The sequence below is a fragment of the Salmo salar genome, chromosome 01 (genome assembly GCF_965601325.2).
Source record: "Salmo salar chromosome 01, fSalSal1, whole genome shotgun sequence".
Classification (NCBI taxonomy): domain Eukaryota; kingdom Metazoa; phylum Chordata; class Actinopteri; order Salmoniformes; family Salmonidae; genus Salmo; species Salmo salar.
In genome coordinates this window covers 27,422,155-27,448,257 of record NC_138291.1, presented here as the reverse complement: position 1 = coordinate 27,448,257, position 26,103 = coordinate 27,422,155, and positions in this window count along the sequence as shown.

Here is a 26,103-nt window from a genome sequence, read left to right as displayed (position 1 = left end):
TATGATAATGGTCCAGTCATCTTAAACCATACGCCAGGATCCAGTTTTAACCTGCTACAGAATGTGTGGTCTGACTTCCATAATGACTCAAATAGACTACATGTCCCAAATTATTGTACAACCTTAGCCTAATATGATCCAGTAAAGCAAGCGACCCTCAGAAACAACTACACAGACCTGACAGAGGAAAGAAAGGTAAATGGAATGGAATGATGCGAAATGGAGGCTACAAATTGAAGAAAACGAACACTTAAGAGACAATTATAAATGTATGTGGGTATTACTGATGGTGGCTCCAGATAGTGGCTAATATTTAACATGATACAAATTGTAAAATAAAACTGAGAAAAGTCCGGGCATAGGCTATAATTAAAATATTCTAAAGCGCATAGATTAACTCTGCAGGTACAGCCCCACAGAAGCCTATAGTTTGGGTGTCCAAATTTCATCCACGCAAATTATGAGGGAACACTATTCAAATTCAGAATAATGGCACCTGTGGATAGGGGGCTGCAATACATGTCATGTTGATATTAGTTTCAGTTTGCTTCCATATGGCTGGTTTCACATTCGTCTCCAGGGATCATAAGGAAATATAATCTAAAGCAATTGCTATGTGTATTTACAATCCCCTTCTCCAAACAGCTTACTCATTTATCAATAGCTCTTATCCATTTATAAATTACAGTGCATGGAGAATGCTGTTATTTCTATTGGAAAAAATAAAGTTGATGCTTTTCCCACTTTGAACCGGCAGGTTTGCGCGACCTTATTCATGGTTTCCTCACGCGTAAAGGTGTTGGTATAATCAGGGTATTTAGACAAGGTCAGAATACGGCTTATCTGTAGACACACCTCTGCCACACCTTAATTTCTTAGATGTCCACCCTGAACGAATAGTGGGTGTGTAAGGGGTGGGTAATCGGTGGCAGGGAAGTCAGACGCAGGAGAGCAGAACTTGGTAATAGCTGGAGCAGTTTAATAGCAAAACCCACGGCATAAAATTAACAAGACATTTGGGTTCAAAAAACCCGTCACGCACCAATCAACACGTGCACAAGCACTTACAGCAAACAATTCCACACAAAGACATGGGGGGAACAGAGGGTTAAATACACAACAGGTAATGAGTGAAATTGAGACCAGGTGTGTGAGAAGACAAGACAAAACAAATGGAAAATGAAAAGTGGATCGATGATGGCTAGAAGACCGGTGACGCCGACCACCGAGCGCCACCCGAACAAGGAGAGGAACTGACTTCGGCGGACGTCATGACAGGGTGAATAGCATGCTGTTCACATGCTTAAGTTCAAGGTCAGAATACGCATAGAGAGACAAGTGCATAAAAAGGGAATAATGTTCCCTTTACACACGCTTAATCGGGGACTATTTCTATACACATGCTCAGGCAGGTTCAGTGGAGGAATGCCTCAGATCCCAGAGGCATCCTGACACAACATACACAACTGCACTATTGATCACCGGGGCTTGTATCCCGTTTGTGACAGGAGCCAATACAACTGTTATTGTTGTGGCCTGCTTTATTTACTTTCTGCTATATTACCACTATCTTGGGGAGGGTCTCATTAACAGCAACAATAAGGTGTAGTATTTAAAATGTGTCAATGTTTCTAGGCAACTAGCATCCCTCATGACTAGTGTTTGGTTACATATTGGTTCATATTTAATAGGTTTTCATGAATTATTAACCATAGAGGGAGGATAAATTATCCCACCCTCTCCTTTTCTTTTCCTCTCCTTAGAACTGTCATTCCATTTGTTGGTTGGCTCCAATCTGCACATCTTGGCCAAAACCATCATTAATATTCACACTTGACTTAAGCTCTCCTGGGCAAGCTCTTATCTTGTCCACAGCTCGCCTGTCATTATGTAGATTCAGCAGAAAGGAGAGAGGAGCTGAGAGCAGTGTTCGGGTCATTCCCTGGATCATCTCTCTCCCTGTGTGTGTCAGGTCTAGATCATCAGGCCTGAGTGGTTGTGGCTCCCCAAGAAAGCACTTCTCTGCTGTCAGTTGTGATGACTGGCATAAGGTGTCAGCGAGAGCTTTGTTGTTGGCAGCCGTCATCTCTCCCATGGGTGTCTGTGGTTTTGCCTGAGTGGCAGAGTCAGTCAGAGGTGGGTGATTTAATTGCCGTAGTGTTGGGGAGTTTTGATTTGTCAATCTTACCTGAGCACTGAGGCAAATAGGTGGAGATGAGCATTAGCTGGCACTTCTGGTCTGTGCTTCTCAAATGTGAAAACAAGAGTCAACTAATAGTCTGAACTGCATTATCCCTGTCCACAGGGACATATACATCATCAATCATCAGCTTCTACATTCTACAGTATTTGCCTTCCATCTGTTTGTACAAAACAAATACACTAATCTGTTATCATAAGACCCATGTCATTCATCCTATATATAGTCCCTCTCTTTCTCTCCCTCATTCTCTCTCTCTAGAGTAACACAATTAGCTCCTACTATGCAGCACTGGTCGTATTCAACAGGGGAATGAATAGTTAACGTGAGAACAGCCAAGCTGCCCAGATCGACACTCAGGTTGGCAATTTCTTTTTACAAAACACAGCATTAATATTTCAGTATGTTCTACTGAAGGTATGCTGTGTTTCCCTGTGGTCACTAGTCAGGCTCCACAAGGACAAGATGAGAGCTGTGACCAAACCTAATGACCAGCTCTCAGACATAAGGGCCTTAGAGGCAAAAGCAGCTTAATCTTGTAAATTCGGCTATGATTGCTTCAGCCCTAACCTAAATGCTGATTCTATATCATGCCTGGGACCTTGAATGTTAATATCTGCACATGTTTCTCTGTAGGGCTCTCTCCCTCTCCTCTCCTGTGTACGCAGGGAGGCAGCATGCTGGAGACTAGGCTACGCTGGCTGGGGCCTTTGGAGGGTTCTCTCTCCACCAGAACCCCACCACCATATTGTGACCTTCAGCCAGAGCAGACTGAATCAGCAACAGTAGGAACAGATTGAGTGACAGGTGAGTGAACAGATGAGGCGTGTGTAGCCGGGCAGAGGGCAGGCCCGCGGAATACCACACAAACGCCCCTGTGCCAATCTGTACAACTGGCATCAAATGGACTGTTTGAGGGCACATTCACACCCAGGCCTTTAAGCTCCAGCAGTATGTTGTCCTGGCTTCGGTTCTGTGCAACGCTCCGGCTCTCCCTGGCTGCATTTACAGAATGCATTACATTCATTTATTGAGTGATAAAAATAACTTAAGAGACTTTGTGACTTGGCTTCATGTACGTATGTACATGGTGAGAGAATGAGGAGAGGTGGCTCTTGCCTTAGGGGATGTGAGAGGACCAGAGCGGAACCATCCATGTCACCCTGCCTGCTCTGGAGGGTTGGAGCGTGGGGTTTCACTGAGCCTTGATGATGAACCCCATGGCATAGCACAAAGACACTCCAGCACTGGAGGTCTAGTGGAAGCCTTCCCAGCTCATCCTGTGCCCAGGGTAGAGGCCAGGGACACCGTGGGACATCAACAGAGAAGATCTAGAACAATCAGAATGCCAGATTAACCCTTCAGAGCATTTTGAACATGAGTTTACCAACCGCTGACTAACTGGCCTCATTGCAGTCCCTGGGGTTCAGAGTCGTGTTCTTAACCACATGGGGGATAATGACAAAACGAGCAGGACATTAATTATTCACAAAGATGAACATGGACATGTGTCAAAGAGATCCATGAAAATGAATGGAAACTCCACTTGCTGTTCCACACATCTTCAGTACAGCAACCAGGGACACCACACAAATTCATCTCAGCATCAATGAAGATGCAAAGGCACATTTCTCAGTGAGGTTTTGGCCCTTGCTGCCTTTGAGAGCCTCATAGGCTTTGCGGTATCGAGAAGAGTGTAGTGCTGGTCAACAGAAGAAAATATGTTTATTCTCCAGAATCTCTGGTAATAAGACATTTGGATATTGGCACCATCATCTGTTACAAATGTATTTGATTAAAAAGATGGGAGATTAGGTTCTGGCAAGTTTGGCATAATTAAGGCTGATGTTGGGGGATGTGAGTCAGTTAGGTGTGTGTGTGTGTGTTTTTGTGTGGGAGGGTTGGTTATAGCCACAGGGAAGGGCTTAGGGGTGGGAGAAGGACTCCCTGTGGCTGGCTGAATTAGTGCCTGCTGGTTTGGCCTGGCAGCTGTGCTCTGGTCCTGGCACACTGACAGCCTGCCTGGCAGGATGATGCCATGTTGCCAGGGCCAACCAGCAGTCTGCCTGGTAGGCACACCAAACACAAACTCCTTCAGTCCCTCCGCCAAGCTTTTTCTCCAAACCTACTCACCATTATATCTGTATTTGTGGCAATAGTATTGGATTAGTGGTGGATCAAGTTTGTCAATTAAAAATAGCAAATTTGATTGATCTCATGTGGAACATTGTCAATGCCACTTTAAGCCTATCTGCCATTCAGCAGTAATGAACAATTTCACCATACAGTATTCTTCACACCACATTAATTTGTTCCAAGACAGATTGGTGCCAAGATATGCCAATCAGTTATGCTCTGTCCCTCACACCACGTACAGCTGAACGTAATCGTAATGAACATGTCCTTATGATTCAATAAAAATGTACGTTTAATTCAATGTTAGATGCTTTCCTTTGTCAGGAATGCTTAACAAAAGCTCTAAATGGGAAATCAAATGTGATACAGAAAGGAATGCCATCTGTTTTAAAAGCTGTTTATACCACAGTTGTATTAATTACCACCCATCTGTACCTACTGTTTCATTGAAAAGAAACGAGAGAATGGAAAATTGTCCTTTCACTTTATGGCAGGATTCAAGTTTGCTACCAGCTAGTGAAACAAACACACAACGTTTCTGTGTACAGTAGTGTCACAAGTGACTTCCTGTGTCAGCTGACTGGCCCCTAGAGGTGTCTGATTGAGTCGTTGACCTGCTGCGTGTAAAAGTTGTCAGCTATGGGGTTTGGGGAGCCTGGGCTTGGCAGGCAGGCTGGCTGGCCGTACCGTTGGCCCAGTTGCAGGGGCTCCTGTCCAGGGATGGCACTGGGATATCAGCAAGGTCCAAACGCACCAGCTGCTATCTCCCCGTCACAGACAGCTGTGTCTGAATATTCATAAAAAGCGCAGATTAATGTGTGTTTGTTTGGCCCCACCTGGTGTGCCTTCAAACAGGCCAGTGGACACTGTGTGTGGCTGCCCAGTTCCAGAGTAGACAGCCATAGTACACCACATACTGCATGGGCACCGCAAGCATAGATGTCGTCAGATCCACCCATAACACTTCTGAGATGGAGGGACAGTTACTGTGATGGAGGAAGAACCAGAATGAAGCCTTGAACAAAGTGGCAGTGTCTAACTGTCTATACCAGGCACTGGCACAGTTAGAGTGGTAGTTCACCTTCTGAAAGCTACGGACAGTTCCCCATATGAGCCCAGCTCATCAACTAAAAGTTTGTATTCCATTGAAGGCCAGTTCTAAAGCTGAACAATACATCCCAAGCCCAGCCTGCCCATTAGCTGTGTAAATGTTACTGCCCATTCCAGGCCTGGCGATGGGAAGAGAAGAGCAGCTGCCTGTCATGGCTGGTCCAGTGACACTGATGGCTGTGACCGTGCGCTGTCCAACTCTCTCTGCTGATGCCTTTCATTCTGCGCCAGTAGGAGATGAGGCATCAGAGACTCCCTGGCTCTCATAGTCACACACACACACACACACACACACACACACACACACACACACACACACACACACACACACACACACACACACACACACACACACACACACACACACACACACAGAGAAATCCCCAATCCCCACTAACAGTCGCTTGACCAACCTTGGCTCCCATTAGGATAAATGGCTCCTGTGAGAGAGGGGGTATTTGGTCAAGCAATCTACTGGCCAATGGTAATGAAAGCGGTAAATGTGACTTGGGCAAAGGGAGGATTTTGAGGTGGGGTTGCTGTCTGAAAAGAGCAGATGGTCTTTACTTTCCTGCCTAAACAAGTTGAATGAACTAGTGAGCACACCAAGGCAGATTTGTGGGTAAACTGTTTTACCTCCCCTCTCTTTTCTTTGTATTTGTATTTATTACGGATCTCCATTAGCTGCTGCCAAGCTGCTTCATGGGGTCCAAACAAGATTAAGGCACTTACATACAAAATAAAACAGTACATGGCACAACACATTATTACACACTACTTTACCACAACATATCTACAATAAAAAATCCATAATACAGCAATGCAACAATATTACAATGTACGTATGTGTAGAGTGCGTGTGTTAGCATATGCGTGTGTGTGCCTGTGTGTGTGTGTGTGTGTGTGTGTGTGTGTGTGTGTGTGTGTGTGTGTGTGTGTCTCTTCACAGTCCACACTATTCCATAAGGTGTAGTTTTATCTGTTTTTTTTTATTAGATTTTACTGCTTGCATGAGTTACTTGATGTGGAATAGAGTTCCATGTAGTCATGGCTCTATGTAATGTAGTACTATGCATTTCCCATAGTCTGTTCTGGACTGGAGGACTGCGAAGAGACCTCTGGTAGCATGTCTTGTGGGAGATGCGTGGATGTCTGAGCTGTGTGCTAGTTGTTTAATCAGATAACTTGGTGCATTCAACATGTCAATACCTCTCACAAAGACAAGTAGTGATGCAGTCAATCTCTCCTCTACTTTAAGGAGAGATTGACATGCATGTTATTGATGTTAGCTCTCTGTGTTCATTTAAGGGCCAGCCGTGCTGCTCTGTTCTGGGCCAAATGAAATAAAAATACAAATAAAATGATTTGGGGGGGGGGGGGGGGGGGTAGATCAGCTTTAATATTGCAGATAGATTGTTGCTTCCATCAATGTAATTGTCTGCATCACTTCCAATCCCCCATATATGTTTTTGCAAAAATAACGATAAATAATAAGAAATATATATTTTTTATTTCACCTTTATTTAACCAGGTAGGCTAGTTGAAAACAAGATCTCATTTACAACTGCGACCTGGCCAAGATAAAGCAAAGCAGTTCGACACATACAACAACACAGAGTTACACATGGAATAAACAAACATACAGTCAATGATACAGTAGAAAAAAAAGTCTATATACATTGTGTGCAAATGAGATAAGATGAGGGAGGTAAGGCAATAAATAAGCCATGGTGGCGAAGTAATTATATTATAGCAATAAACACTGGAATGGTAGATGTGTGTAACGCCCTGGCCATAGAGAGGGCTTTTTGTTCTTTATTTTGGTTAGGCCAGGGTGTTACATTGGGTGGGCATTCTATGTTCATTTTCTATGTTGTCTGTTTCATTGATTTTGGCCGTGTGGCTTCCAATCAGGCACAGCTGTTGTTGGTTGTTGTTGATTGGGAGTCACACATAAGTGCCTGTTTTTCCGCTGGGGTTTTGTGGGTAATTGTTTCTTTTTAGATTATTTCCGAACAGGACTGTTTTGCTGTTGGTTATCTTGTTTTTGTATAGTGTTCTTATGTTAATTAAATACAATCATGATGAACACTAACTCCGCTGCGCCTTGGTCTACTCTCTCTCCCGACAGCCGTTACAATGTGCAGAAGATTAATGTGCAAGTAGAGATACTGGGGTGCAAAGGAGCAAGATAAATAAATTACAGTATGGGGATGAGGTAGTTGGATGGGCTGTTTACAGATGGGCTATGTACAGGTGCAGTGATCTGTGAGCTGCTCTGACAGCTGGTGCTTAAAGCTAGTGAGGGAGATATGTGTCTCCAGCTTCAGTGATTTTTGCAGTTCGTTCCAGTCATTGGCAGCAGAGAACTGGAAGGAAAGGCGGCCAAAGGAGGAATTGGCTTTGAGGTGAACCGTGAGATATATCTGCTGGAGCACGTGCTACGGGTGGGTGCTGCTATGGTGACCAGTGAGCTGAGATAAGGCGGGGCTTTACCTAGCAAAGACTTGTTGATGACCTGGAGCCAGTGGGTTTGGCGACGAGTATGAAGCGAGGGCCAGCCAACGAGAACGTACAGGTCGCAGTGGTGGGTAGTATATGGGGCTTTGGTGACAAAACGGATGGCACTGTGACAGACTGCATCCAATTTGTTGAGTAGAGTGTTGGAGGCTATTTTGTAAATGACATCGCCGAAGTCGAGGATCGGAAGGATGGTCAGTTTTACGAGGGTATGTTTGGCAGCATGCGTGAAGGATGCTTTGTTGCGAAATAGGAAGCCGTGGATCAGAGAATCACCAGCAGCAAGAGCAGCATCATTGATGTTTACAGAGAAGAGAGTCGGCCCGAGATTTGAATCTTGTTGCACCCCCAAAGAGACTGCTATAGGTCCAGACAACAGGCCCTCGGATTTGACACACTGAACTCTATCAGAGAAGTAGTTGGTGAACCAGGCGAGGCAATCATTTGAGAAACCAAGGCTGTCGAGTCTGCCAATAAGAATGTGGTGATTGACAGAGTTGAAAGCCTTGGCCAGGTCGATGAATACGGCTGCACAGTATTGTCTCTTATCGATGGCGATTAGGATATCGTTTAGGACCTTGAGCGTGGCTGAGGTTCACCCATGACCAGCTCTGAAACCAGATTGCATAGCGGAGAAGGCACGGTGGGATTTGAAATGGTCGGTAATCTGTTTGTTAACTTGGCATTCGAAGACCTTAGAAAGGCAGGGTAGGATAAATATAGGTCTATAGCAGTTTGGCTCTAGAGTGTCTCCCCCTTTGAAGAGGGGGATGACCGCGGCTGCTTTCCAATCTTTGGGAATCTCAGACGATACGAAAGAGAGGTTGACCAGGCTAGTAATAGGGGTTGCAACAATTTCGGCAGATAATTTTAGAAAGAGAGGGTCCAGATTGTCTAGCCCGGCTGATTTGTAGGGGTCCAGATTTGCAGCTCTTTCAGAACATCAGCTATCTGGATTTGGGTGAAGGAGAAATGGGGAGGCTTGGGCGAGTTGCGGTGGGGGGTGCAGGTGTCAAGGGTGGCTCAAGGAAGCAGGAGAGGCAGAGTCAGGCGCAGGAGACAGAAAATCCGTGAACACACTTTTAATCAGTATTCACAAAAGTCCAAACACGGTAGGGCAGGGCGCAATAGAACACACGCTCCAAAAACCCTCAGCTGAATGCAAAGCAGGGACACAGCCCACAAAACCTCTGGGGTAATTTAAAAAAAAACACAAGCAGAGGAAAAACACACGTTCCTCTAACAACCAACAGTCCTGACATAGAACAATCATGCACAAACACAAACCTACCTAGCTAGACTAAATACCCCCCCACTAATTACTAAAACAAAACAGGTGCGTGCCTAACCTAGACCTAACCAACAGAAAGTGAAACAGAGGATCGATGGCAGCTAGTAGGCCGGCGACGACGACCGCCGAGCGCCGCCCGGGCGAGGAGGGGCACCACCATCCGTCGGTGTCGTGACAGCATGGTCAGGGTAGGGGTAGCCAGATGGAAAGCATGGCTAGCTGTAGAAAAATGCTTATTGAAATTCTCAATTATAAATCAAAACAAATCAAAGTTTACTTGTCACGTGCGTCGAATACAACAGGTGTAGACCTTACAGTGAAATGCTTACTTACGATAGTGCAAAAAAGGTGTTAGGTGAACAATAGGTAAGTAAAGAAATAAAACAACAGTAAAAAGACAGGCTATATACAGTAGCGAGGCTAAAAAAGTAGCGAGGCTACATACAGACACCGGTTAGTCAGGCTGATTGAGGTAGTATGTACATGTAGATATGGTTAAAGTGACTATGCATATATGATAAACAGAGATTTGCAGCAGCGTAAAAAGAGGGTTTGGGGGTGGGGTTTGCGGGGGGCACACAATGCAAATAGTCCGGGAAGCCATTTGATTACCTGTTCAGGAGTCTTATGGCTTGGGTGTAAAATCTGTTGAGAAGCCTTTTTGTCCTAGACTTGGCACTCCGGTACCGCTTGCCATGCGGTAGTAGAGAGAACAGTCTATGACTAGGGTGGCTGGGGTCTTTGACAATTTTTAGGGCCTTCCTCTGACACCGCCTGGTGTAGAGGTCCTGGATGGCAGGCAGCTTAGCCCCAGTGATGTACTGGGCTGTACGCACTACCCTCTGTAGTGCCTTGCGGTCAGAGGCCGAGCAAATGCCGTACCAGGCAGTGATGCAACCAGTCAGGATGCTCTCGATGTTGCAGCTGTAGAACCTTTTGAGGATCTCAGGACCCATGCCAAATCTTTTTAGTTTCCTGAGGGGTAATATAGTGGATTTATCGGTGGTGACAGTGTTTCCTAGCCTCAGTGCAGTGGGCAGCTGGGAGGAGGTCCCTGAAAAGTTGCATATCACGGGGGCTATTCGATGCTAATATATATATATATATATACTGCTCAAAAAAATAAAGGGAACACTTAAACAACACATCCTAGATCTGAATGAAATAAATAATCTTATTAAATTATTTTTTCTTTACATAGTTGAATGTGCTGACAACAAAATCACACAAAAATAATCAATGGAAATCCAATTTATCAACCCATGGAGGTCTGGATTTGGAGTTACACTCAAAATTAAAGTGGAAAACCACACTACAGGCTGATCCAACTTTGATGTAATGTCCTTAAAACAAGTCAAAATGAGGCTCAGTAGTGTGTGTGGCCTCCACGTACCTGTATGACCTCCCTACAACGCCTGGGCATGCTCCTGATGAGGTGGCGGATGGTCTCCTGAGGGATCTCCTCCCAAACCTGGACTAAAGCATCCGCCAACTCCTGGACAGTCTGTGGTGCAACGTGGCGTTGGTGGATGGAGCGAGACATGATGTCCCAGATGTGCTCAATTGGATTCAGGTCTGGGGAACGGGCGGGCCAGTCCATAGCATCAATGCCTTCCTCTTGCAGGAACTGCTGACACACTCCAGCCACATGAGGTCTAGCATTGTCTTGCATTAGGAGGAACCCAGGGCCAACCGCACCAGCATATGGTCTCACAAGGGGTCTGAGGATCTCATCTCGGTACCTAATGGCAGTCAGGCTACCTCTGGCGAGCACATGGAGGGCTGTGCGGCCCCCCAAAGAAATGCCACCCCACACCATGACTGACCCACCGCCAAACCGGTCATGCTGGAGGATGTTGCAGGCAGCAGAATGTTCTCCACAGCGTCTCCAGACTGTCACGTCTGTCACGTGCTCTGTGTGAACCTGCTTTCATCTGTGAAGAGCACAGTGCGTCAGTGGCAAATTTGCCAATCTTGGTGTTCTGGCAAATGCCAAACGTCCTGCACGGTGTTGGGCTGTAAGCACAACCCCCACCTGTGGACGTCGGGCCCTCATACCACCCTCATGGAGTCTGTTTCTGACCGTTTGAGCAGACACATGCACATTTGTGGCCTGCTGGAGTTCATTTTGGGCTCTGGCAGGGCTCTGGCAGTGCGCCTCCTTGCACAAAGGCGGAGGTAGCGGTCCTGCTGCTGGGTTGTTGCCCTCCTACGGCCTCCTCCACGTCTCCTGATGTACTGGCCTGTCTCCTGGTAGCGCCTCCATGCTCTGGACACTACGCTGACAGACACAGCAAACCTTCTTGCCACAGCTCGCATTGATGTGCCATCCTGGATGAGCTGCACTACCTGAGCCACTTGTGTGGGTTGTAGACTCCGTCTCATGTTACCACTAGAGTGAAAGCACCGCCAGCATTCAAAAGTGACCAAAACATCAGCCAGGAAGCATAGGAACTGAGAAGTGGTCTGTGGTCCCCACCTGCAGAACCACTCCTTTATTGGGGGTGTCTTGCTAATTGCCTATAATTTCCACCTGTTATCTATTCCATTTGCACAACAGCATGTGAAATGTATTGTCAATCAGTGTTGCTTCCTAAGTGGACAGTTTGATTTCACAGAAGTGTGATTGACTTGGAGTTACATTGTGTTGTTTAAGTGTTCCCTTTATTTTTTTGAGCAGTGTATATATATATAAAAAAATACATATTTACACACACACACACACACACACACACACACACACACACACACACACACATAAATACATACATACAAAAGTTTGGACACATTACTCATTCAAGGGTTTTTCTTTATTTTTACTATTTTCTACATTGTAGAATAATAGTGAAGACATCAACATTTTGAAATAACACATATGGAATCATGTAGTAACCAAAAAAGTGTTGAACAAATCTATTTTAGATTTTAGATTCTTCAAAGTAGCCACCCATTGGCTTGATGACAGCTTTTCACACTCTTGGCATTCTCTTAACCTGGAATGCTTTTAGAACAGTCTTGAAGAAGTTCCCACATATGCTGAGCATGTGTTGGCTGCTTTTCCTTCACTCTGCGGTCCAACTCATCCCAAACCATCTCAATTGGATTGAAGTTGGGTGAATGTGAAGGCCAGGTCATTTGATGCAGCACTCCACCACTCTCCTTCTTGGTCAAATAGCCCTTCCAAAGCCTGGAGATGTGTTGGGTCATTGTCCTGTTGAAAAACAAATGATAGTCCCACTAAGCTCAAACCAGATGGGCTGTTGTATCATTGCAGAATGCTGTGTTTGCCATGCTGGTTAAGTGTGCCTTGAATTTTAAAAAAATCACTGACAGTGTCACCAGCAAGACACCCCCACACCATCACACCTCATCCTCCACGCTTCACGTTGGGAACTACACATGCAGAGATCATCCGTTCACCTACTCTGCGTCTCACAAAGACACGGTGGTTGGAACCAAAAATCTCAAATTTGGACTCATCAGACTTCAGATTTCCACTGGTCTAATGTCCATTGCTTGTGTTTCTTGGCCCAAGCAAGTCTCTTCTTATTATTGTTGTCCTTTAGTAGTAGTTTCTTTGCAGCAATTCGACCATGAAGGCCTGATTCACGCGGTCTCCTCTGAACAGTTGATGTTGAGATGTGTCTGTTACTTGAACTCTGTGAAGCATTTATTTGGGCTGCAATTTCTGAGGCTGGTAACTCTTCCTAACTCTTTTGAAATCTAAATTGCAAAGCTGTCAATTTTTTGGTTCCTGAAAGTAAATTGGTAAACTTTTTATATACTGGTATACTGGGCCAACTGTAATTTGCTTATGTCCCTCTTTGTGGCCCTTTGTGGCACTTAACCATATGACTGGGCATATGACTGGGCAATATTTTGAAATAATTAGGACTATTTTATTTCTTGTCACTCATTCTAAAGCTGACTGCAACTCTTTGTTAAGCGTTGCAGAGATTTCACTTGCTGTGGTAGCTGACGTGTATAGTGTTGAGTCATCAGCTTTTCTCAGTGCCAGTGGCAGGACATTAGTAAAGATTTTTTTAAAGTAAGAGGCCTAGACAGCTGCCCTGGGGAATGCCTGACTACCTGAATTATGTTGGAGAGACTTCCATTAAAGAACACCCTCTGTGTTCTGTTAGACAGGTAACTCTCAATCCATTATTTGCAGGAGATGTAAAGCCATAACACATATGTTTTTCCAGCAACAGATTCTGATCGATAATGTTAAATGCTGCACTGACAAAACAGCTCCCACAATCTTCCTATTATCATGTTGAGTGCCCTTCTCTATAAGCTTGCTGAAAGTATGTTGTTAATTTGTTTACTGTGAAAGTATCTGGTCAAAAAAACCGAAAAGTTTACTAATGGTTGGTAACAGGCTGATTGGTCGGCTGTTTGAACCAGTAAAGGGTGCTTTGCTAATCTTGGGTAGCAAAATGACTTTTGCTTCCCTCCAGGCCTGAAGGCACACACTTCCCTGTAGGCTTAGATTGAAGGGATGGCAAATAGGAGTAGCAATATACGCCGCTATAATCCTCAATAATTTTCCATCCAGATTGTCAGACCCAGGTTTCTTGTCATTGTTGATAGACAACAATAATTTGTTCACCTCTTCCACACTCACTTTACGCAATTCAAAATTACAATGCTTGTATTTCATGGGTGTGTAGGTTCAGAATGTGTTGTTGGTATGTCATGCCTAAATTAGCTAATTTTGCCAATGAAAAAATAATGAATGTAGTTAGCAATATCAATTGGTTTTGTGATGAATGAGCAATCTGATTCAATAAATGATGAATCACTTTTTTGGTTGAAAATGTAATTTAAGGTGCTCCAAAGCTCCTTTATATAATGTATATTTCTTTTATAGCAGAGTTTCAGAGACAGTCAGTATATGAATGTCATCTGTTATTAGCAAGTTGTTGATTTGATGAATCTTGTTTCTTAGGCTGGGGCGGCAGGTAGCCTAGTGGTTAGAGTGTTGGACTAGTAACCGAAAGGTTGCAAGATTGAATCCCTGAGCTGACACGGTAAAAATCTGTTGTTCTGCCCCTGAACAAGGCAGTTAACCCACTGTTCCTAGGCCATCATTGAAGATAAGAATTTGTTCTTAACTGACTTGCCTAGTAAAATAAATTAAAAGGCTGATGTGGGCAATTTTTTACACTTTTCTGCGATGCTTGATTGTTTTTATTGTTTTCTTGGGAGGTTAATCAGAAGTAGACATGATAGTGATATTTATGTTTGAGCTGATAGTACAGGTTGATTGCTGCTGACAATCGCTGTTGGATTGCCCGAGTCATTCAGGGGAGTTAGAGGAACATAAATTAGGTTACTTACATTATAACTGCCAACACCCATGGGACAATGTACATTTGCAGCAGCACTATGACAACTCAGCGACACAATGGTAGGGATTATCTGAGCAGGGTTTGGGTAACTGAACCAGTTTACACACCATGGCAGATTTGTGGGTGAACTGTTTTACCTCATGTAATATTCATATGTGAATACATACTGAATTATAATTGGATGCATTTTACCGCCGTATCATACTGTGCGGTGATTGGTTAAGACCACCCAGACGGTTAGGTCATGGTCAGTTGATCGTGGTTGGAGATAGGCTAACATGTAGTTGTAGCTAGTTAATAAAGAGTTATGATAAGAAACATCCTGTAGTTCTGCGTTTTATTATTTTGTACAAAGCGTACAAAACAAGACATGGTGTCAGAGTAAATGGTCTTAAAATATGGATTTTTCTGGAGTTCCTTCACCTCGAATGGACTGGGAGTCTACAAACTTACCCGATGCATGGGTAAGTACAAACAGCATGTGGAGCTAATGTTCACGGGTCCTCTGAAGGAAAGAGGAGAAGAGGAAAAATGTAGCTACCTGCTCCTCTGGATCGGTGAAAAAGGGAGAGAGATTTACAACACATGGACACTTACCGAGGCTGAATCAAAGGTACTGAAAACATACTACGATCGTTTTGAAGCATATGTTGTGCCGAAGACTAATACAATTTTCTCTAGGTACAAATTCCATGAGAAAGTACAGGGAGCTAGCGAGTCTTTTGAACAGTTTGTGACTGAGCTGCGTCTGTGATTATGCAAACAAGGATGAGATGGTCAGGGACCGTATTGTATTTGGAATACACTCACCGCGAGTGAGAGAGAAACTTTTGAATGTTGGGTCTGAGCTAACGCTGGACAAAGCTATCGACATAGCCAGATCTCACGAGCTAGCACAGGCTCAGATGAAAACCATTTCGCGCGGCAGCGACACGAGCGCATCACGTGAACAAGCAGTACACGCAGTCAGGCAGACATCAAAGCACACCTCCGGTGCCCAGAGAGAGCGTTTCAGAACGGAGAGAGACATAACTCCAAAACAGAGCGACACAGACTCAAAACGCCCCAAAACATGTGGATATTGTGGATACAAAGTGCATGGCGAACAAGGAAATTGCCCAGCTAAAGGCAAACAGTGTACTAAATGTGGTAAATGGAATCACTTTGCAAAAGTGTGCAGAGCTTACCGTGGAAAAACAGTACACACAGTGAGTGAAGATGAAATGTCAATCAAAGAGTCAAATGATGATGAACTGTTTATTGATTCAGTGACACAGAAAAGTCACATATCAGAGACAGAGCAAGCCTTTGCTGACATTGAGATAGGAACACAAGGCACAAAGCTAAAGTTCAAACTAGACACTGGTGCACAAGTAAACATTATTCCTCTGAATAAGTACCGCAGCTTGACATCTGAGTGCGAGCTACAGCCCACCATGCGCAGACTGACTGGTTATGGTGGTGAACAGCTCCCAGTAAAAGGCACATGCACTTTCAAATGCAAATACAAAGAAAGTGACATGATGTTGGACTTTTACGTTGTTGACACTAGAGCACCTGCAGTGCTAGGTCTTAAAGCATGTTTAGACATGGACCTCATCAAGCTAGTTTTATCAGTAACAGCACCAGTAGAGACAGAAAATGTACTGGAGGAGTTTGCTGATGTCTTTACAGGAATAGGATTATTCCCAGGAGAATGTACCATTCACCTTGACCCAGACGCAACCCCTGTGGTCTACCCACCGAGAAAGATTCCCCTTGCTCTCCGTGCCCGTCTGAAGAAAGAGTTGGAGAGCATGGAGCAATCTGACATAGTCACCAAGGTTACAGAACCGACTGACTGGGTAAACGCGTTAGTGGTGGTGGAGAAACCACGCACAGGCAAGCTCCGAGTATGCCTCGACCCAAGAGACTTGAACAAGGCTATCAAACGGCCCCATTACCCTTTACCGACGCTAGATGGTATCACGCACAAGCTAGCGGGAGCACACTACTTCAGTGTCATGGACGCTAGATCAGGCTACTGGGCTATGAAGCTCACAGAAGAGTCATCTAAGCTCACAACATTCAACACACCGTTTGGACGCTACAGGTTCCGTCGCCTGCCTTTTGGGATTATCTCAGCCCAAGACGAGTTTCAGCGAAAGATTGACGAAGTATATGAAGGCCTCGACGGAGTTGTGGCAATTGTGGACGACATCCTTGTTTATGGTCGAACCAAAGAGGAGCACGACCGAAACCTCCGCGCGATGCTGCAAAAGTCCCGCGAGAGAGGAGTCCGACTCAACCCCGAGAAGAGCACAGTCAGCGCTACAGAGGTCAGCTACTTCGGACATCTTCTCACAGCGAATGGAATCAAGTCAGATCCACAGAAGATCTTAGCCATAAAAGAAATGGAGCCACCAAAGAACCGTGCAGAGCTGGAAATAGTGCTTGGCATGGTCAACTACTTAGCCAAGTTCGCACCCAGCCTCTCCAATGCTAATGCACCCCTGCGTCAACTGCTAAAGCAGTCCAGTGAGTTTCTTTGGGACAAGCAACACGACATTGCTTTCCAGAATGTGAAAGACTTGATCACGAGAGAACCAGGACCAATCCTTGCCTACTACGACCCCAACAAAGAGCTCAGACTCCAAGTGGACGCGTCGAAGTATGGACTAGGTGCAGTGCTACTGCAAGAAGGAAAGCCCATCGCCTACGCTTCCAAATCTCTCACAGACTGTGAAATCAACTACGCTCAAATCGAAAAGGAGCTCTATGCCATTCTGTTCGGATGTAAACGTTTCCATCAGTACGTATATGGACGACAAGTCATTGTGGAATCCGACCACAAGCCCCTTGAGTCAATCATGAGGAAACCACTAGCTGCAGCCCCGCCAAGGCTACAGAGAATGATCCTTCAACTACAAAAATACGACTTCACAATCACTCACCGTCCAGTCAAAGACATCCCTGTCGCAGACACACTCTCCAGGAAGTTTCTTACCTACAAGGACAGCAGCCTCAGTGAGGGCATGGACATGCAAGTGCACACTGTGTACAGCAACTTACCAGTTAGTGACACGAAACTGAAGGAGATCCAAGCAGAAACAGACAAGGACTCACAACTCACACAGCTGAGGAAAGTCATACAGGATGGATGGCCTGAGGAGAGGAGAAAATGCCCTCAGAGCGTCTCAGAATTCTGGAACCATCGTGATGAACTATCACAGATCAACGGAATCATTTTCAAAGGAGAGAAAATCATTATTCCTACCAATCTCAGAGAAGAGATTTTGACAAAGATCCATGCTGGACACATGGGCATGGAAAAGTGCAAACAGAGAGCACGGGACATTTTGTTTTGGCCTGGAATGTGCAAACAAATAGAGGACATTGTTGGTAGATGCACCATCTGTCTTGAAAGACGCCCTCAAACACCAAAGAGCCAATGTTACCTCACTGTATCCCAGACCGACCCTGGCAGGTTGTGGCAACCGATCTGTTCACCTGGAACAACGAGGACTACATCGTAACAGTGGACTACTACAGCAGATACTTCGAACTCGACAAGCTTCACAGCACCACATCTGCAGCTGTGATACACAAGCTGAAAGCAGCCTTTGCCAGGCATGGCATTGTAGAGACTTTAATATCTGACAATGGGCCCTGTTACAAATCAAATGAGTTTGAATCCTTCACAAAAGCATGGGAGTTCACACATGTCACCACAAGCTCACATTACCCTCAAAGTAATGGCCTTGCTGAAAAATCTGTGCAGATTGCTAAATCACTCATGGACAAAGCAAAAGCAGACAAGAGAGACCCCTACCTCAGTCTCCTTGAATACCGCAACACTCCAGTTGACAACTTCAAATCACCAGCCCAGCTGTTGATGAGCCGCAGACTTCGCTCAATCCTTCCCAGCACCAACCAGCAGCTGCAACCTGAGGTCGTCAGCTACAAGGAAATGCATGAAAAACGTGCACAGAGACAACAACAACAAAAGCGATACTACGACAGGTCAGCTAGACCACTGCCACCACTGATCGACGGAGAGTCAGTTAGAATCCAGGAGCATGGCCTCTGGAAACCAGCAGTCGTCATCCAGCCAGCTGACACTGAACGTTCATATCATGTCCGCTCAGCAAAAGGAGCGGTGTACCGCCGCAATCGTCGTCACCTACTGAACACAAAAGAACAACACACTGATGAGATGAACTGTTCCCCTGAAAGAGAACGTGATGGACTAAACACACACACAGCACAACATACACCACACTTACCTGCAACACCACAAGAGCTGTTGACTGACACAGAAGCATGCTCAACATCATATCGCACAAGGTCAGGAAGAGAGGTCAAGCCCAGAGCTCTCCTCGACCTGTGAAATGTCAAAGGGTGTAGGCGGATCGCTGCCATAAAAGAGTTCCAGACTGTAAACTTGTTATTGAAAGTTCACTTGACATGCTTTGGTATTGTATTTGTTTGAAATGTTAAGATGTCATTTCTACATTGAAAGCTGAGTTGCTGAGAATCCCTTGTTTGAAAAGTTGGATCATTGTTTCAGAGTCTATGTTGATTCAGTTGGCGTATTATGCAATATAAATGGTTACTTACTTTGAGTTCAAACTACAGAGCATGTATCCAAAAGAAGAGCTTAGAATATGTAAAACATTTGTATTTTGTTTAAAAGAAGGGGGATGTAATATTCATATGTGAATACATACTGAATTATAATTGGATGCATTTTACCGCCGTATCATACTGTGCGGTGATTGGTTAAGACCACCCAGACGGTTAGGTCATGGTCAGTTGATCGTGGTTGGAGATAGGCTAACATGTAGTTGTAGCTAGTTAATAAAGAGTTATGTTAAGAAACATCCTGTAGTTCTGCGTCTTATTATTTTGTACAAAGCGTACAAAACAAGACACCTCCCTTCTCTTTGATTTTCCATGGGGATGGCAAAATGGCTTCTAAATGTTGGGGAACACAATGGCTGAGGATACTGAGATCACAGTGTTTTGGTGCTGCTGGTATAATGAGAATGAAGTGGTCAGGCTAATTATTGCAAGCCATCTGAAGTTGCTAGGGATCAACTGCATCTGCAGTCACCAACATGAGTCCATGCTGCTTGTTAATGTTTGATTACCAAATACGTCACATTGGCCAAGGAAGAAATATGTTTTTGAGAGTGGCGTGGTAGATACTCAAAGTGTCGTTGTCATTTACTTCCATGACTTAAATGGAAAATCTACCTAGCCATTTCCCAGACAAAGTCAATAAATCAGCTCCAAAAGCAGAGCTGGACTACATTTAAGAATTTAAGGCTATTAAGCATGTCTTAATGTGTAATTTGAGTCTTAAGCTATCTGAGCAAACTCCTATCTTCTTAATCATCAAAGTAAGCAGTATACTAGGAACTCAGAGAGAAGAAGAGTATGACTGTAAGTAAATTGAGTGCTAGTTTTCAAAGCCTAGACACCCTGAAAGTTATGGTTCTCCAGCCAACCCTAAATTAGCAGAAGGCTATGAGCAAAAAAACAACCAGTCATTTTGACCATACAGTCACAAAGCACATGCACTGGACATTTCAAAAACTCCTGATGAGGATCTCCCCATCTAGTGTGGAAGTAGAGCAAAGTTCTTCTCTATAGCCTACAGACTACATTGCTGTCAGCAGAACAGATTGAGCACATTTAGAAGATGTTGTTGGAGTGTGCTCTGCTCATTAAGGAAACATGCTTTAACACAGACTGATAGGGTATCTTATCACTGCAATAAGTGGCCAAGGATAATCCATCTCCATTTGCAGAGGCGTGTAACCCTGAGGTAATTTGCTGACTGTTTATTTGCTCAAGGTGGTGCTAGCCTTTATCTGACGCTTTCAGTCTGCACCCTCACCTGAGACTATGTCTGGCCGAAAACAATACTTGACAAGAAACACCAGCTGTAAAATCACAGGTTGATGAAGCTAGTGCTTTGTTTTACACTATTTTATTTATTTATTTTTATTTATTTAACCTTTATTTAACTAGGCGAGTCAGTTAAGAACAAATTCTTATTTACAATGATGGCCTACACCGGCCAAACCTGGACGACGCTGGTCCAATTGTGCGCCGCCCTATGGGACTCCCAATCACGGCCGGTTGTGATACAGCCTAGTCACTCTGACGAGGGACAGTGAGGGGACACTGAGGAGGAGGAAGTGGTGGGTGGGAGTTCCTCTCTCATTATTCCCCGTGTCCTCTCCTCCACTGCTGGAGCCCTGTCTCTCAGGTGGGATAACGTCCTCAGTGTTGAGGCTCAGAGGGGCTGCTGAAGCCAACCACACACAGGCAGCCTCACTGTAGATGCATATCAGACTAACTGAGCTGAATGAGTTGTAACAAGCCCAAAAAATGTGTTAGTTTTTTTCAAATCTGTGATGGATTGCATCTGGCTCCACTGTAATAATTATATTATTCTCCATTAATGAGCTGGATTTTAACAGGGTTCCATTCCCCTAACAACAGAACATGATCTCTGCTAGTTGATTATGGAGGAAATCCATGGAGCTATAATCAGCAGATCCACATTGAACATTGCTTCTCTTACAGATAACCACAAGAAGACAGAATCAGAATCACTTTTATTCGCCAAGTACATTTACACACACCCAATTGATTCTGCCAGCAATAGACAAATGTACAGACAGTATACAGACAGAATAAAGACAGAGGAATTTACACAAAGTCAACATACAGTGTAAATACAGTAAACATGAAACATACAACTCTAGGGTATGGGCTGATTTACATTGAGGATATACAATTTACAATGGGGATATACGTATCTACTGTATATGCAGGAGGGATGCTGCAATGACATATATACAGTGCATAGAATTGATGTGCCTGGGTGTACAGTACATAGTGAAAATACAGTATAGTGAAGTTATTAGTTTAGCAGTCAATGACTTTTATAATACTGTCATAATACATCTTGGATCCCATCTTTAATCTGCAGTTGTAATTCCCTGTCAACCCCCGTAGAGTTTTGTATTGACTTCTCACCCCTAGTTCCCTCGGGCTACAGTGGCCAACCACATGTCTGCACCTGATGCACCTGTCAGACTGATGCCCCTATGCCCAAATGTGCCAATGTGAGCATTAACGTGCCAGCCTTCCCAGTGTGAAAACAGGTTTGAATTAGCACTCTTACTCTCATGCACCTGTCACCAGTGTGTTTTTATCCATTTTCTAAACATGTATTTTTTTTTGTCAAGTCTAGAGTTGACTTGTATCAGCAAGCTCATTCTCATTCTCTCAAAATACATAAATACAGATAACACCCACATCATATTCCCTCATTTTAATTTGTTGCAACTTGCATTTGAGAGTGTGGGTGTACTGTGTTCATGTACATAGAGCCCTAAAAGGAGACATTTCTTGTCTGTGACACACAGTTTCCCATAAGCTCTCTGCCTCTATTCCCTGTTGCAGCAGGGCCAGACCACTTTCCCATTATTATGAGGAGGAGAGAGGGCAATAGGAAGGCACACGGTTTCCAGGTATTACTTAAGTCAGGCTGGGGGGACAGTGAGAGGCAGGCCAATCTGAAGTGGAGACTGTGGGAACACAGGGGAACATGGGGGGAACTCGGGAGGAACACGGGAGGAACACAGTGGGAACACGAGGGGAACACAGTTGGAACACGGGGGGAACACGGTTCGAACATGGGGGAAACACGTTTGGAACATGGGGGGAGAGGGAACTGGGACCCAGAAGGGGTGGGCCGTGACATAATAACATTACACAGAATGAGCTCTTCCTTGTCTTTTCCTGCTCGAATACACACGAAGAGACACATGCACGCTCGCACGCACACACGCACGCACACACACACACACACACACACACACACACACACACACACACACAGACACACACACACACACACACACACACACACACACACACACACACACACACACACACACACAGGTTGAAGTAAGTCTATACGTAACTATTGACAATGCTAAAACATTGTTGTAATTGCCATAAGATGGAGAAAAAAAATTGTTCCCATTAAAACTCAAAAAACTCAAAACTTAAATTGTAGTACATTTTTCTCTGGTGAGAAATGAGAACAATAGACATTGTACTCCATGAGAATGACAAAGTCCTGTGATTCTATGAATGAGTCGGACCGGGAGATGATGGGGGAGTGGGTGTAGGTCAGGAGGGGAAGTGATACGGCTTTCCAGATTAATTGATTGTGTCATGGGTGAATACAGGAGCACAGGTGCTCAGAGATTGGTCAGTGTGTTTCATGTCATGTGGTCCTGTTGGTCAAGGTACACTCTTAGAAAAAAGGGTTCCAAAAGGGTTCTTCAGCTGTCCCCATAGGAGAACTCTTTTTGATTCCAGGTAGAACCCGTTTCGGTTCCTGGTAGAACACTTGGATTCCATGTAGAACCATATGTGGAAAGGGTTCTACCTGGAACCAAAAAGGGTTCTTCAAAGGGTTATCCTATGGGGACAGCCAAAGAATACTTTTAGGTTCTAGGTAGCACCTTCTTTTCTAAGAGTGTAGGGGATTTGTCATCTGACAGAGTTGTTACACATCATAACCACCATAGGGGAAACAATGATGTGAAAACATTGGTCATTCAATTAATGCTGACATTTGAAATACCAAATAGCTTCAGACAATCAACCAAGCTGACCGTGTGAACTGAACTTTGCATTTACAGTAAGCTGCTTTACTCACCATCAGTCCATAGGCTATAGGCTATAGGCTCCCACCCTGCACGCTCCTTCTAGTAGCAGACCCACATTGTCTGAGAAGGCACAATGCACTGTCAGATGACAGCCTTATTGTCTGATGAGGAGCCATGTTGTCTAGTGACGGTCCCATTCTCCTGTAGTATACAGTGTGTACCTTAATAGGTTTAACAGCAGCAGAGAGCCCCCTCTCCTTTCTCAAAGGACAAACAGGAAATGGCCAGAACATGGAGGTGATGCTTATCTCCCTTTCACAAGCCACCCTGCGGAGGGAGGGAGATAGAGAGCTGTGGTGGGGAATGAAATGAGAGCAGACATAATGCAGTTCCACAGCAAATCATTTAGATGTATAGGCAGAGATAGGAAAAAGAAGATTGAGCTGATGAGATTACAGTCAAGCTCCATTTTAGAGCAAATGAAAATCATTGCCTAAGAACGATAGATGGCTGCATTTAAGAAGCTAAATAACACCAGAGGAATTGCACACAAAATAATAATCTGGCAATATGTCTATTTTTGACGCTGGTCAAATGAAAGACTGTTAAAACTGCCAATATATTCACATGAAAATAATTAACAATGGGCTGATGCTCTCAATCTAAACAATAAAAACCTGTATTGTAAAGTGTGATTTTGAACAAGAACCAACAGAAAACCAATCAAAAGCTTTTGCTGATGTGATTCTTTTCTTGCACTTAATTGCCATGTCTTTTGTTGCATGTGCAGTGTTTCTGTTATTTGCCCAGATCTGAGGCATACAGACAACAGTCCACATCGCACGCTCAGGCTGTCCGGCATGCACCAAGCCAAGCTCACGCTCCTGTTTAATTTGAATCTGTTTGTCTTTGTCACGCCCTGACCATAGAGAGCCCTTGGTTCTCTATGGTGTTTAGGTAAGAGCGTGACTAGGGGGGTGTTCTAGTTTGTGCCGGCTCGACGCACCAGGCCTCCAGTGCGCCTCCCCAGTCCGGTACGTCCTGTGCCTGCTCCCCGCACTCGCCCTGAAGTGCGTGTCACCAGTCCGGTGCCACCTGTGCCGGCTCCACGCACCAGGCCTCCAGTTCGCCTCCCCAGCCCGGTACGTCCTGTGCCGGCTCCACTCACCAGGCCTCCAGTGCGCCTCCCCAGCCCGGTACGTCCTGTGCCTGCTCCCCGCACTAGGCCTCCAGTGCGCCTCCACAGCCCGGAACCTCCAGCGACGGTTTACAGTCCAGAGCTCTTCCAGTGACGGTCAACGGCCCAGAGCTTCCAGTGACGGTCAACGGCCCAGAGCTTCCAGTGACGGTCAACGGCCCGGAGCTTCCAGTGACGGTCAACGGCCCGGAGCTTCCAGTGATGGTCAACGGCCCGGAGCCTCCAGTGACGGTCAACGGCCCGGAGCCTCCAGTGACGGTCCACGGCCGGAGCCTTCTTCTGCGCTGGTGCCCAGTCCAGGCACGGCGTCCAGTCCCACTCCATGGCAGGAGCCTTCCTCTGCGCCGGTGCCCAGTCCAGGCACGGCGGCCAACCCAGCTCCATGGCCGAGCCCTCCTCTGCGCCGGTGCCCAGTCCAGGCATGGCGTCCAACCCAGCTCCATGGCCGGAGCCTTCCTCTGTGCCGGTGCCCAGTCCAGGCATGGCATCCAGTACCGCTCCAAGGCCGGAGTCTTCCTCTCCGGGGTCTGGGCGGGGGCTACGACCCGCACCGGAGCCGCCACCGACACTAGTCACCCCCCCTATCCTCCCCATTTGGTTTCAGGTTTTGCGGCCGGAGTCCGCACCTTTGGGAGAGGGGGGGGGGGGGGGGGTACTGTCACGCCTTGACCATAGAGAGCCCTTGGTTCTCTATGGTGTTTAGGTCAGAGTGTGACTATGGGGGTGTTCTAGTTTTTCCATTTCTATGTTGGTGCTCTTAGTATGGTTCCCAATTAGAGGCAGCTGATGTTCGTTGTCTCTAATTGGGGATCATACTTAAGGGTTCCCTGTTCCCACCTGCTTTGTGGGATATTGTTTTGAGTGAGTGCATGTAGCACTACGGTACTGCACGGTCGTTGTTTGTTTATTGGTTTGTTTAAGTTTCACAGTAATAAAAGATTTGGAACTCCAATCACGCTGCGCCTTGGTCCGTCTCTCATCACGTCCATGACAGTCTTCCCCTAGACACACCTGCAGAACAAGGAGAGGAGCCAGCAAACATCTACAGCTTCCAACATCACACACAAAACAACAACCCTTTAATATTGTCCTCCTGCCATCATTCCCCTCTCCCAAAATACATGGTGCCATGGTAATGGTGCACTCATGGTTCCACTAGTCTAAATGGAATCCTTGGGACGTCCCAACTATGACATCATCCCATTGAAGTTGAATTTAAAACAGTTAAAGTTAGGGTTAGGGTTAGGCTAAGGTTTGCACACATCACACCAAATGTGGATCTCCAGTTTGTCTACCGACTGTTCAGCGTGCTGTTGATGTCTAACTGCAGACATTTTCACTCAATTCTACAGGGGTTTGCACTCGGTTCGCAAGTACTCTCGGTAGGCAAATGCTATTGCTGTGTTCAAGCCCTTAGGGTTAGGAACTTTATGTTCCTAGGGTTAGGGCACAGAGTTTCTAAACCCAGAAGCGCAACATCGCGAGACTTGCGGGAAAACTTGCGAAACAGACTACAGTAGGCTTGGGTTTGGGGTTTAAAAAGTAAATGAGAAAAAATGATTCTTTAGTTGATCATTTTCTCGAAATCTAAAGGCACAACCTAGATTCGC